General features: G+C 41.0%; 1 long non-coding RNA gene across 2 annotated transcripts; it reads left to right on the top strand.

Moving 5' to 3' along the window:
- Window positions 1-9,630: 9,630 nt before the first annotated feature.
- Window positions 9,631-13,445, top strand: LOC105024776. Of its 2 annotated transcripts, XR_829082.3 has the most exons (5): window positions 9,631-9,833; window positions 10,441-10,509; window positions 10,642-10,751; window positions 12,298-12,374; window positions 13,344-13,445. It is a non-coding gene; the product is annotated as an uncharacterized LOC105024776 (long non-coding RNA). The 2 variants fall into 2 exon arrangements; XR_829084.3 differs by lacking the exon at window positions 10,642-10,751.
- The last annotated feature ends 218 nt before the right edge of the window (window positions 13,446-13,663 follow it).

The raw sequence follows: 13,663 nt of genomic DNA, 5'->3' as shown, positions 1-13,663 counted from the left end.
CGTCTGGACAGAGATATCAGTGTCCGCGGATGCAGACTGTCGGCCTGTAAAGCCTTGCAACCACTTTAACTAACACTTATGTCATTTAATGCAGGGCTCATTCACCGCTGCTAACTACCCAAAGAACTATTTTTACACTAGTGAACTGTCAGCTGGTCAAAGCCCCATCCCCCACCACCACCTCCACTCTGGCAACCACCCAATCTCTCCCTCCACCTCAGGATGCCCTCTCCTTACATCCACTCAGCCCACTATGGACATACCCTGCAGGGGGACTGCTGCGCCTGGGACCCCGTGCTAGTGTTGCACATTTCTGCTGCGTGGTAGAAAGTGATAAGGTGGACAGGTCATGACCCCTAACTGGTGGCCCTGTGGGAAAACGGGAGAGCGATGAGGCATGTCTCTTTCTGCTGGTCAGGTTAAAGCTGTATGCATGCATGTGTAATTTTGTGGGAGACAGACAGTGTACCAAATGGCACTCTATTCCCTTAATAGTGCAACACATTTGCCAATAGAGACGTATAGGGAACAGGATATCATTATGACACTCCTCTCTGACCCACTGAGCCAACTCTTGCCTATGCTGGTATTCCATCTCTGACCCTGAGCCGCTTTCATCGCTCACTCATAGTCTTCAGCACTCTATACAGTATTGACTTCAAGAGCAGGTGGCCCCTAAGAATACCTTCCCTTTGGTGACAGGTTGCATTCCGCCTGAGAGAAGAACTCATAGTCGGACGATGCAAAACATTTCCCCTCTTGTTGCAAAAAGTCATTGTTGTTCTTGATGTTTTAAAGCTAGACATACTAAACATTATCCTAAATGAGCACTGACTGTTTTTACTGTGCACTCAGTCGGACTCCAGCAAAGATAAAGCCGATTGCATATACCCGTTCTTATCTCAGCTTAGTGTTTCAGGCATATTGTGTGAGCTCTGTGGCTGAGCCCCTATTCCCAGTTGGCACACTATTCCCTAGTCTCTTTGCAGGAGTAGTAGTAGTGCATCATAAATATAAAACTTTTGGGACAGAGCCCAAGTGAGGCTCAATGGGCTGGTGAACCTAAAGCAACAAGTCAGACTGTCTGGGGTGTCCCGGCGTAGCTATGAGGTAGGATGGGGTTTGGGAGCGATCAGGGCCTCCTCTGCTGATACGGTCAGACATTGTTGTAGCAGAGCAGCTCTGCCGTGAGAGGTACAGAGGAATCACAGCCGGGCTGTAGTTGTGTTAGTGTGTGTCTATGCATGAGAAAAAAAAGGAAAAAAAGGAATGATTCCTCATTCCAGAAGCACATTTTTCCACCCGAAGCACATTTTCTCACTCCCTATTCTTCACCCACTTCTTGGTCTCTCATTCTGTTCTTCAGTTTCCATTATGTGTTTCATGCAGCCCTGTGGCTCTTCAGACACTGTGGCCCCTGGCCTTCCCATGTCCTGGCCGAGGGCCGAGCAGCACATGTTGTTTTCTCAAAGGCTGTGTGTGTGGAGGTGCTCACCGCGTGGGAAACATGCACATTCCACACCCACTTGTTGACCTTTCTGAACTCTCGCTCTCACTGCGCCGACTCACGTATAATCCTCAGGGTCTTGGCTAGCGCTCAGCTCTCAGGGTTCACCATATGCTATGGAGAAACCCCCCTGGCACAGCCAAAAAAATCGACTCAACACAACATCTGTGTGGTAGCCTGTGTGTTTAGTTTGCTGTGGATATAACATCCGGATATAACAACGCCTGCAGTAACTTCACACTGTCTGTGGGCGTAAAAAGGAGATTGACAGAGGAAAGATCATGACAGGGGAAAGATAATGATATTAACATTGCAATGTGGTAGCTTTGCCAGAAGGTACCTCTCCTGCAATCTGTTTCAAGTCATACATATATAAATAAAATGACATGACATTAAGGGGCTTTTAAACCCCCTTCCAGGCTTTCAGGGGTTAATTAGAGCAGCAAGTGAAATATTTTTTCTTCAAGTCAATTAAAGGAGACATTTGTAAGTTCAGCCCTCTAGCATCAACAAGGAAAATATCAGAAACAACAACAACAATAGCCTTAGCAGTTAACTAGATAACAACTAGCTAGTTTGACATTCTAGCTAGCGTTTTACAGTTTCTGGTTTGGAATTCCTGTTTTCATTGCCTATCCTGCCAGTGATATAACTATAACCAAAAAAAACGCTGAGGATGAATATGGCAAACACCTAGCTTTTCAGGTCCATATCAATCTGTGTATTCCTCAATTGTGTGAAAGCGGTTGAAAACTTACAAAATATTTATTTAAACCAGATCCAGCTGCTTCAGAGGAAGGACATACCCAATGCAAAGATAAAGACATGAAGTGAAAGTGATGAAGTGAAACAATAGGATCCTGTTATCCCTGGATCCTATTTTCTCTGAAACAATCAAAAGCTAACAGGTTGTATAGGGGAAGGACTTCCTCCATTGTCAGATTTTCATCAACATTTTGCTACATTGTGCACTAATTAATAAGACCCTGGTCACACGAACCTCTGTTAGTTCATAGTAATGCTAGTGCCCTTTGAGACTGTTGAGTATGGTGTGATGCTTCTTCATGTCAGGTTAAGGTCAGTGTGGGAATGTCAGCCTCTTTCCAAGAAGCCTTGACTGTGTTTTGTCTAAAACATTTGGAACAAAGTTACCCAGCATGCATCCCAAATTGCAACCTATTCCCCTTATAGTGCACTACTTTGAACCAGGGCCCTGATAATTTTGATTTTCCTCAAGCCATGAAGATCATACTGGTACCCCAGTTAGTATGCTGCTTTTCCTAAGGAAGTATTGACTTTTCATTGCAAATATTTGTTTTATGTGTTTTGATGAATGGCCTACTTTATTTTCATAATTGAACTTTATTTACACTAACTTTTTGATATTATCAACATATGAATGATGCATGAGGAATCCAATAGATAGGTGGATTTTCTAAATCAACACAAGCTATATGTCTCATGTGACAGTCCAAAGAGAAATACACTACCGTTCAAAAGTTTGTGTCACTTTGAAATGTCCTTGTTCTTAAAAGCAAAGCACATTTTCTGTCCATTAAAATAAAATAAAATTGATCAAAAACACTGGGTAAACATTGTCAATGTTGTAAATGACTATTGTTGCTGGAAACGGCAGATTTTTTATGGAATATCCATATAGGTGTACAGAGGCCCTATATTCCAATGGCACGTTGTATTTGCTAATCCAAGTTTATCATTGTAAAAGGCTAATTGATCATTAGAAAACCCTTTTGCAATTACACTACCATTCAAAAGTTTGGGGTCACTTAGAAATGTCGAAAGAAAAGCTTATTTTTTGTCCATAAAAATAATTCAGAAATACAGTGTAGACATTGTTAAAGTCTACTATTGTAGCTGGAAACGCTCCTATGTTCCAATTACTCTTGTGTTCCAATGGCACGTTGTGTTTTCTAATCCAGGTTTATCATTTTAAAAGGCTAATTCATCATTAGAAAACCCTTTTACAATTATTTTTGCGTAACTGAAAACTGTTGTGCTCGTTAAAGAAGCAATAAAACTGGCATTCTTTAGACCAGCATCAGCAATTGTGGGTTCAATTACAGGTTAAAAATGTCTAGAAACAAAGAAGTTTCTTCTGAAACTCATCAGTGTGTTCTTGTTCTGAGAAATGAAGGCTATTACATGCGAGAAATTGCCAAAAAACCGAACACCTCATACAACGGCTCAAACTGGCTCTAACCAGAATAGAAAGAGGAGTGAAAGGCCACAGTGCACAACTGAGCAAGAGGACAAATACATTAGAGTGTCTAGTTTGAGAAACAGATGCCTCACATGTCCTCAAGTAGCAGCTTAAATAAATATTACCCACAAAACATTAGTTTCAACGTCAAGACTGAAGAAGCAACTCCCGGATGCTGGTCTTCTAGGCAGAGATGCCGTATCTCAGACTGTCCAATAAAAAGAAAAGATTAAGATGGGCCAAAGAACACAGGAAGAGTTCTTGGCGCTACCTGTCAAGGTTGAGATCCTGTCAGGGTTGAGATCCTACCTGTCAGGGTTGAGATCCTGTCATGTGATGGTTTGGGGGTGGTTTGGTGGTGGTAAAGTGGGAGATTTGTACAGGGTAAAGGGGACCTTGAAGGAAGAAGGCTATTGTTCCATTTTGCATTACCATGCCATACCCTGTGTATGGCACTTGATTAGAGACAATTTCCTGCTACAACAGGACAATGACCCAAAGCACAGCTCCAAACTATGCAATCATTATTTAGGGAAGAACCAGTCAGCTGGTATTCGGTCTATAATGGAGTGGCCAGCAAAGTGACCGGATCTCAACCCTACTGAGGTGTTGTGGGAGCAGCTTGACCGTGTGGTACGTAAGAAGTGCCCATCAAGCCAATTCAAATTGTGGCAGGTGCTTCAGGAAGCATGGAGTGAAATCTCTTCAGATTACCTCACTAAATTGATAACTAGAACGCCAAAGGTCTGCAAGGCTGTAATTGCTGCAAATGGAGGATTCTTTGAAGAAAGCAAAGTTTGAAGGATCCAATTTTAATTTCAATTAAAAATATTTTTTTCTATCCTTGTCAATTACTGTTTTTCCTATTAATTTTGCTATACTTCCTATTCAAACCCCTTTTATGTATGTTTTCATGGAAAACAAGGACATTTCTAAGTGTTACGAAACTTTTGAATGGTAGTGTATGTAAAAACCCTCTGACACTGTTGCTGGTTGGTCAAGGCGCTTGAGGAAAAGCAGTTAGGGAGGTTGAGAGCGTTATATAGAACAGGAGACACACAGAAAGAGAGAAATGGGTATACATATCCAGCCAGTCATGCAGTGGGAGAGTGAATGTGTGGGTGAGTGTGTGTGGGGGACCATCTCCCCATGGACACATGCTACTTCACAAGAAGCCGCTGTGTGCTAATCAGAGCCAATGGCCAGATGGGGGCAGGTATCTTAATTATATGTGAATGTAGCTTTTTAAGAGTGATTCCACAGTTGCTTACATATCCTGAGCTAAACTCATTTCGATGAGAGATTTTGACTCAGGTTGGAGACGATCACTTTAAGTGACACTGTTGTTCCAAGTTATTCGTAGCGACGTAGAGGGAAACAGAAGACTCATTTAATATATGGGGTGATTAAATAAGTACAACCAATTAGTAGAAAAAGAACAGAAAGAGCTCTGTATCTGCCGACTGCTAAGTTCTGGACACTGGTGTTTAATTGTGCTTTCAGGTTCTATTCAGTAGGACATTTTCATGAGGGATCTGCCACAGACTGGCTCTGGTCCACATACTCGGGTTTGAGAAAGGCTGTTAGAATAGTTTTTCTGAGGGGAAAAATACACCAAATACTGATAGAAAGTACTGATGATGATGATCTCCCAGTGTTTCTTTTGCTGCCGTTTCTGTATCTGCCATCTCATTCATTCTGTTTTCAACCACTTTGCTTTTTCAATGAACTTACAGTACATCTACATGAAAAGGAGCTTTAACTGCATTTTTTTTTCTGAGGAGAAGCTCTGGGGCGTGTGACAGATGCCCTCCTTTCTTCATGGGGCCCTCATATTCAAATCACAGCAGCTGGGGAGTGCAGGGGTGAGGGGGAGTGAAGATGGTAGGCATGGGGGGATGGGGAGTGCGGTTGGGTGAATGGAAAAGGCAGACAGAGGGGGGCATTTGTTTGGCTGGCGCGTAATCTGGCACACTTCTTTGCACTGGACCCCAAGGCTCTGCGTCCTTTCATCTACGCAGGCTGGGGCCGAGGTGAGGGCAAAGGTCTCTGTCTGTCAGACCCTTCCTTGGGGTTGGGAGGCAGGAGGTGGGAGGCACAGGCTAGTTGCGACGGCCCATGGATGGATAGATGGCATGATGTCTGCCCATGGCGGTGATGGTACACCAGAGACCTAAACGCTAAAACACGTGTCAGTCAGTCTGAGGATTCACTTCATCATCCTTACCAGTCCCCTCCAGAGGTATTGGTTGCACTTGTCAGTTTTGGACAGCCTACTAGGCCTCAGGACTGATTTCAGGGAAAGCAGAGGAGCTTCCAAACATAGGCCTTTGTTCTGCCTTTGTTTCCTCCTCCTTGACAGCCACACTGCGCCCAACTTGATGGGATTATAGCAGTTACTGGAGTAGATTCTATGGGCAATTAGAGAGAGGGAGAGAGAGGGAGCACCATCAAAAAAATATTGTGCAATATCATCACCTTGTGGTAAGAAAGAGGATGGCCTGAAAGAACTCTTGGGTTAGGATATGGGTCTCTAGTATTTAAATGTCTCTAAATAATTAAAGAAACCAAGTGGCCCACAGCTTTTCAGTTTCGAGTCCAAGGGATTGACAAGGCAGGGTGGATGTGAACAATGTTCTCAATATATTTAAATCACAGTGGGGAGAATGTAGCACTGCAGAGTGCACTGTAATATTGTAAACACCTTTAAACAAGCTGATATTTGGAAATACTTTATTTCGGTAGTGCAGGGGTTCTTAACTTAAGGGCATAATTGAACATGGGGCATCACCTTTTCTGGACCTTCCTTAAATGGGAGAGGAATAATTACAGATCAGCAGTACAACGATAAATATTTTTAAAAAATATTTTTCATGATTATTAGCTACATCAGCAGTTGTCACATAGTGCTTTTAAAAAACACCCAGCCTTGAAACCCCAAAGAGTAAGCAACAATAGGGTTGATGCACTGTGGCTAGGAAATACTCCCTAATACGATTGAAAATTAGGATGAAACCTAGAGAGGAACCAGGCTCTGAGGGGTGGCTAGTCTTCTTCTGGCTATGTTGGGTGAACATTTTAGTAAATATATGCATGTGGGCTATGTCCAGAGTCTGTAAAACATAATCCAAGTCAGCAGCATCACCAGAGGGACAATGTTTTACAAACTCTGGACACAGCCCACATACATATATTAATTATTACAATTTGTTTTGCTTGGGAATAACTGAGGTGACACATGCCAAACATGCCAAACCTTAGTCATCTTTCAACATAGGGAGGTCAGAGCACACAAATCAAATGAGACAAAAAAGCTTGTTAACCTTCATAAATTAGGTAATGCAAACTCAGGCTATTCAAACTCAATTACGGGCCTGAATATATCCATCTCTACTGTTAGGGCAATAACTAAGAAAGTTGTAGCAATTAAAGCTGTAATAACCCTGCCAAAGAGAGGAGCATGGTGTATTTTGCCTCCACGCACAGGAGGATCATTAAAGAGGTGGAGAAGCCACTACTTTCATAAATTCTGTAAAATTTCATAGGAAGACATGACACTGGTCCAAATGGTAATATCTTTGTTGAGGATTTACATAGTTACCTACCTTCATTGTTATTTCAAATACTTGTACTGACTTTACAGCTATCTAAATGCAGATATCTAGCTAGCTAAACCTAGGTAAGTAACCAACATTTACCAACATTTTGCTTATTTGTGATACATTGTGACCAAAAGTATGCGGATACACTCCATAGAACACGTTTCCACTACTCCAGAGTCCAGTGGCAGCGTGCTTTACACCACTCCAGCCGACGCTTGGCATTGCACATGTTGATGTGAGGCATACATACAGCTGCTCAGCCATGGAAACCCATTTAGAGAACCTCCCCATGTACAGTCCCATGGTGATGTTGCTTCCAGAGGCAGTTTGTCACTGTGGTGAGTGATATAACAGATTACAGACGATTTATACACACTACACGGTTCAACACTCAGTGGTCCCGCACTGAGTTTGCTTGGTCTACGACTGTGGCTGGGCTGTTGTTGCTCCTAGACGCATTCACTTCACAATTATAGCACTTACAGTTGACCGGGGCAGGTCTAGTAGGGCAGAAATTTCACAAACTGACTTGTGGCAAAGGTGGCATCCTATGACAGTGCCATGAGAGTGGATGGACCTGCAAATTTAGCGTGTGTGTTTGTGTTCGTATTATATCCACGACTACTTGGAGAATTGAACAAGTTAAGGACTGCCATGTCATTGCACTCTTATGACTCCTTGTGGTAGTTCGGGCACCAGCACGCTAAATAAATATATATATGTTAATAAAGACTATGTTTGATTCTTATCTAGTCTTGTTTAATTCCTCTGGCATCTTGGGATAGCTGTCTCTAAAAACCCAGTTGATCTTTCTACTCAACACCTCTAATAACACATTGCTGATATTTATTCATAAGTAAACATCCAAAAGCACATTTGTAGCTAGTTTACAGGTTGAACACCAGACAGGCCGCAGGAGTCTGGATAAGTTGCAGGGATTTGGTGGCAAATCCCGGAATCCCTACCAAAAGTGAGCAGCACTCTAGGATGGGGACCCCACAAAAGGTAATTTGCAGTCTGGGAGGGGACACTGTGGAGGTGCCAACCATGATGGACATGTTTGGGAGCTGAGAGCCCCTCCCATGGAAGAAGAGCAGCTCTGTCTTGTGTCATCTAGATAGCAATGATAGGACAGACCATGTGAGGATATGACAGAGCCAAGTGACTGAATATAGAGAGAAGAGAGGACCCCAGTTGTCAGACACAGATCCCCTCCACATCACCTGGTAGGAATGGTCTGCCAAGTAGGAATGCAATTCAAAACTGTCCTGAGCCCGAGACTCCCAGAAAAGAGAGGGTGGATCTGATGGCACCCAGTGGTGAAGGCAGCGAATAGATCTAGGGGATAAGAACAGATGAGAGTTTGCTTGAGCATTGCAAAGAGCTTCTCTTACATACAGTATAGGAGAGAAGTCTAGGTCAAGTGGCTCGTCTTGAAGCCTGTGTGGATAGGGTCAAGGAGAATGTTCTGAGAGAAATAACATGAGAGTTAGAGAGACAGCACACTCAAGTGTATTGGAAAGGAAAGTCTGCAGTTTTTTATGTCAGAGGGGTCAAGTAGTAGCTGGTCTAGGTACTGTTTAGATATTGTTCCAATCCTTGCTACTAGTGTCATGGTAAACATGGGGAATTTGACACAGAGTGACCTGACAGAAATGTTTGCTAATAATGATAGTTGACTATCAAAGACTCAGGCCTAATACAATGTTACAGTTAGCCCACTGTACAACTTCAGGGGAAAGCGGCCATTTTCTCATTCAACCTCTGGAGTGATATGAGATCCCCACCTTGAGGTGAGATTAATAATGGTCAGAGAAGTGCAGACAAATATTTTTAAGCCACGGTTGCGGTTATGTTAGTTATTTTAGGTTGCAGTGATGCTAGCATGTTAGTATAATCTTAAACTATATACAATTATAGTTTAATTTTATACTATATAAACTGTATACAAATAAATGAAGTATGAATGATTATCAACTATCCAAACGTATTTTCTGGTTGCAGAATCACATTGTCTATACGAAAAAGTGTTGCTTAGTGTTTCAAAATAACAATGACTAAGATAACTTTGGCATAACATCTTCATTTTTTTATTTTGTAAGACAACTAGCTACAGATTGAATGTGGTCATGACACAAACGGGAACCAACCACAGTCAATTTTAAGAAACATATTTGGCGGGAGAGAACTTGTTTGGCCGGAATGGAAGTGAGTAATTACACAGACATTTGCAATTCCCATCAGTGTGTTCCTGTGTTAATTTGTTTAGTTTCAGAGGACACTACTTTTTACAAAATAGCTTTACGTTGGCAGAATACATTTTCAACGGCTCCAGACAACTTGTTCAGCCTTTACATGACCTGGAATAAGATAATTAACAAACTTTTTATATTTTACGACAGTTTACATTAGGATAATTGCACTATAAATAACTTACAAATATTCAGGTCAACCAGACTCGAAGCTTGAACCGTGAAGCTTTTCAGTTGGAAATCACTACACGGTAAGGAAATGTATTACTAAGTTTTAGTGACCAGTAAAAAAAACTGTAACCTTTCTTCAAATATGAACACAGGTTTTAAGTAAAATGATTAATAACAGATTTTAACACATTTATCACTTGTTAGTCATAAAAAAATGAGTAATGAGTAAGAAAAGAAATAACGCAGTGACATAAGCCCAACGTATGACGTATGATGAAGACGTGCCTTTTTTGTGGGAAGTCCCTTTTTGTATCTGCACAAAATAAAAACATGGGGAACAGCGGTTTGTGTGCCAAAAAGGTATTGTTTAGTTGAAATAGCATTTCAACATATTGCTTTATATATATCGCGGGAAAGAAACATTAAACTACATTCACAAGTTTAAATAGAAAGCTTTGAAAAGGGTCAACAGCATTTTCTGTGTGCTATACTGCTGAAGAACAACAAGCTAATAACGAAACTATTATGCATTTTTGCTATAATTTTACTCAAATAATTGATAATTTCGTAAAATATAACATATTTATATTATATTATAGGAAGCATGTGTTTGAGACTGACTCTTTACATACATTATGTTTCATTCAGTTGAGCGGTTATTAATGATGGGATGTTGTGATGTTGCAGACTAATGAGGACCATCCAGGGGCCACTCCCTCTAATGTTGAGAATCGGGACCCTAACCAACTATTGATGGTATGGGCTTCTACAACTAAACTGGTGACCTGTCCAACTACTATTTACTGAATTTGAAATGTTACAAGAACAGATAAATTTGTGAATCAATTTGTTTATACCATCGAGAATCTTGCTATGACTTTTTTTTAGAACCCTGAACAATGTAAAGAAGACCCATTTGGTTTTAAAACCAATGTGTATTATGAAAATCAGTTCTTACCTTGGAGATGCGTGCCTACTGCAATGAACGTCATGGAGATGTGAGTAGTGCAATTTCTTTACGGATACTGAGCAGAGCCATCTCTGATGTGGGGTCATGAATATAACCTTGGTTCCCTATAGAAGGCAAGGAGGTAGGATGTCCCAGGAGCTCTATGTGAACGCAGCCCTCTGAAGACCAAGCCAGTGTCAAGTTGACTCAGGACCCTGCCTTTTGGGAGACAATAGTCTGGCCTGACCCCAACCACAGTGATTCAGGTTCACTCTTCACCACAGCTCAAACATTATTGGGCCTTTGAATGTTGTGCCTCATTTCCTTTTTCAACATCCTACCATGTCAGCAGGGACCCAACCACTGCCAACAGGAAAAGGGAACAGGGCGCTCCTACTTGTTAACATTATGCCATCTGTGTCACTTGCACATCAACAGGTTGAGGGTGTCACAAAAGGCAAAGCAAGGAAGGCCTGCTCAAAACGCCTTACTTTAAAGCCTTCCTATTGTTTCTCTTTCATCTAGACAAGCATGCAGGTTTGCAACGCATCACAAAACACAACGTTCAGGGATTGACCTGTCCAACATATTTCCCTCCCCAGGATGGTGTAAGTGGGTCAACCAAAGGTGACGCGTTGCTACCATGGTTGCAACTTACTCTTCCTGAGCGCTACAAACTCTGCTCATGATAAACCAAAAAAATGTCACCCGTAGACTGGATCTCCTTTCCGAATACGGGCCATCAGCATCTAACCTTGGCTGAGTTTTGCCAATAGCTCCCTGGTATGGTGAGGCTGCTGAGGAAATGTGGAGATGGTCTACCAAAAAAAACAACAGTGCCTGGAAGTGACAAATGGACTTAGCACTAGAAAACAGGCAACATTGAGGAGTATGGAGCAGCCCAACCTCCTCCCTACCCTGGTCAACCTGGAGGAATATGGGCGAGCCCAGGGGCTTTTAGTTCATCCAGCAGATCTGGGAAAATGGGACCACACCATTTAGCCAAAAGCTAAATCCAGTGGCAGGAAAATCCTGTTCCTTGGAACTGGTAGCAAATGAGTGTTCCAAGGAAAGATAAAATGTGTTTCTCATCTAAAGAAAATAATGTGATATGTTCCGTTCAGTCCTGAGAAAGTGGTGAAATGAATGAGGTTAAGCTTTATCCAGGCTTTAATTACAGGGATCATGGGTTGACTCCACTAGTTTGACTGTAAAAGTCATGACTGAAGTTTGTTTTCAGGTAGTGCATGCTGGTGAAGGAGTGTGGCATGTTGCACCGGAGGTCAGACTGAAAGAGAATCTGAGTATGCTCCTGGCATAAGGTGATGGTGTCAGAAACTGTACAGGAATCAAAAGTGCCCACTTGAAGGCACATTATTCGTTAATCCAAGCTGGGCCACTCTGGTGTGCTTATTGCCAAGGCCACACTAAGGGATACCCCAGGATTGTGTTTTATAGTTGGTATTTTGTATTACCTTAATTATAGATGCAAGCTCATCTGAAATCCTAAAAGGCCAGTTGCTTAATATTAAGATGTAATATTATAATTTGAATAACTGATTCAACAAATTCACATTTTGTGTTTTTCTTTTTAGATGTCAAAACAACATGGATTTGACTGTGCCTGAAAAGAACAGTACTTGCTAAGCTGTGGAATTAGAATACTACTACTGTAGGTATAGAAAGTCACCACCCCCTTTTAAAAAGTCTTACTTTTGTTGCCTTAGATCACTATTCTATTATTATAGCCAAATATATATATATATATATATATTTAACACTTTTGTCTATATTGAATGGAGGTTAGAGGCAATTAGGTTTGAGACAGGTGATCTTTGTTTATCGGGTTATTTTGTATCTCATCTGAGTTAAATTTGTCAAAAAAGGGGTTTATGAAAGAGAAAACAGAACATTCTGCTCCCTTTTCCACTGTAAAGATAATTAATACGAAATAACAGTCTGAGTATGTCAGAAACAAAATAATACTCAAACATAGACACTCCCAAAGTCCATCTCAAAGGCACCTTGGAATTATTGTTAGCACATTCTGCAGTGTCTCTGCAGAAGTTTCCATTATTATTGAGACGTTTGCATTTAAAGTACTTATCTATATCCAAAAAAATCCAGTACCTTTCTGAGGTTTGCTCTTTTACTTCATTGAAATTGTACCAAGGGACAATTTGCAATACAATAATTTCATTAAGATGTTTTCATGCTACAGTGGTTTATGGAACAGAATTCCATTTAAATAACATAAGCATAAACTATAGAATCACATTAGTAACAAGTTACTCTTGCTGTGCCGTAAAGCGAAACACAAGCGTGCAGCGCTTTGGCCAGACCACTGACCTGGAAGATTCAAATCTCACTACAATAAGACTTATACAATAAGACAATAAGATTGAGATTTGCTTTAGCATAATAAACATGTCACACTTAAGTGCCATCACAATTGTTCATCAAAAGGTTTGTGTACACTGCTACAGTACTACTAAATGAAATTATACCATGCAGGAATAACACCATCTTACGAGACATCATAACTGAGATAAAACTGGTGGTGTTTACCATATTTGTAATCGTTAACTCAGCTCAAACTGCTGTCATCTAATGAGTGCACTTTTGATCTCTCTTGTTGCAGCAGTAGTCAAAAAACATCAATAGACCTGGAAGAAGAGAACAAAGGAAAAAATTGCTGCTATTTTTGCTGCTAACGTGTCTGCTATTGTGTTTAGCAAATAGCTGAAAAATTATGAAAGAATGTTGTTGTTACACTCAAAAAATAAACACATATATTAAGCATTGAACTTGCATTGTCGTTTCAAATTCATACAAATAATAAGGGCTTATTTACACTACACTACATTTTCCAAGACATATCAAAGAAGTCTTGGGACACTAGATTATTTTGTTGTGTAACCTTGTAACCTTGTAACCTTCTGAGGTAGCGAGTGACACATT

The sequence above is a fragment of the Esox lucius genome, chromosome 1 (assembly GCF_011004845.1).
Source record: "Esox lucius isolate fEsoLuc1 chromosome 1, fEsoLuc1.pri, whole genome shotgun sequence".
Classification (NCBI taxonomy): domain Eukaryota; kingdom Metazoa; phylum Chordata; class Actinopteri; order Esociformes; family Esocidae; genus Esox; species Esox lucius.
The sequence above is the reverse complement of the archived record's forward strand: the minus strand, read 5'-3'. Positions and strand labels throughout refer to the sequence as shown.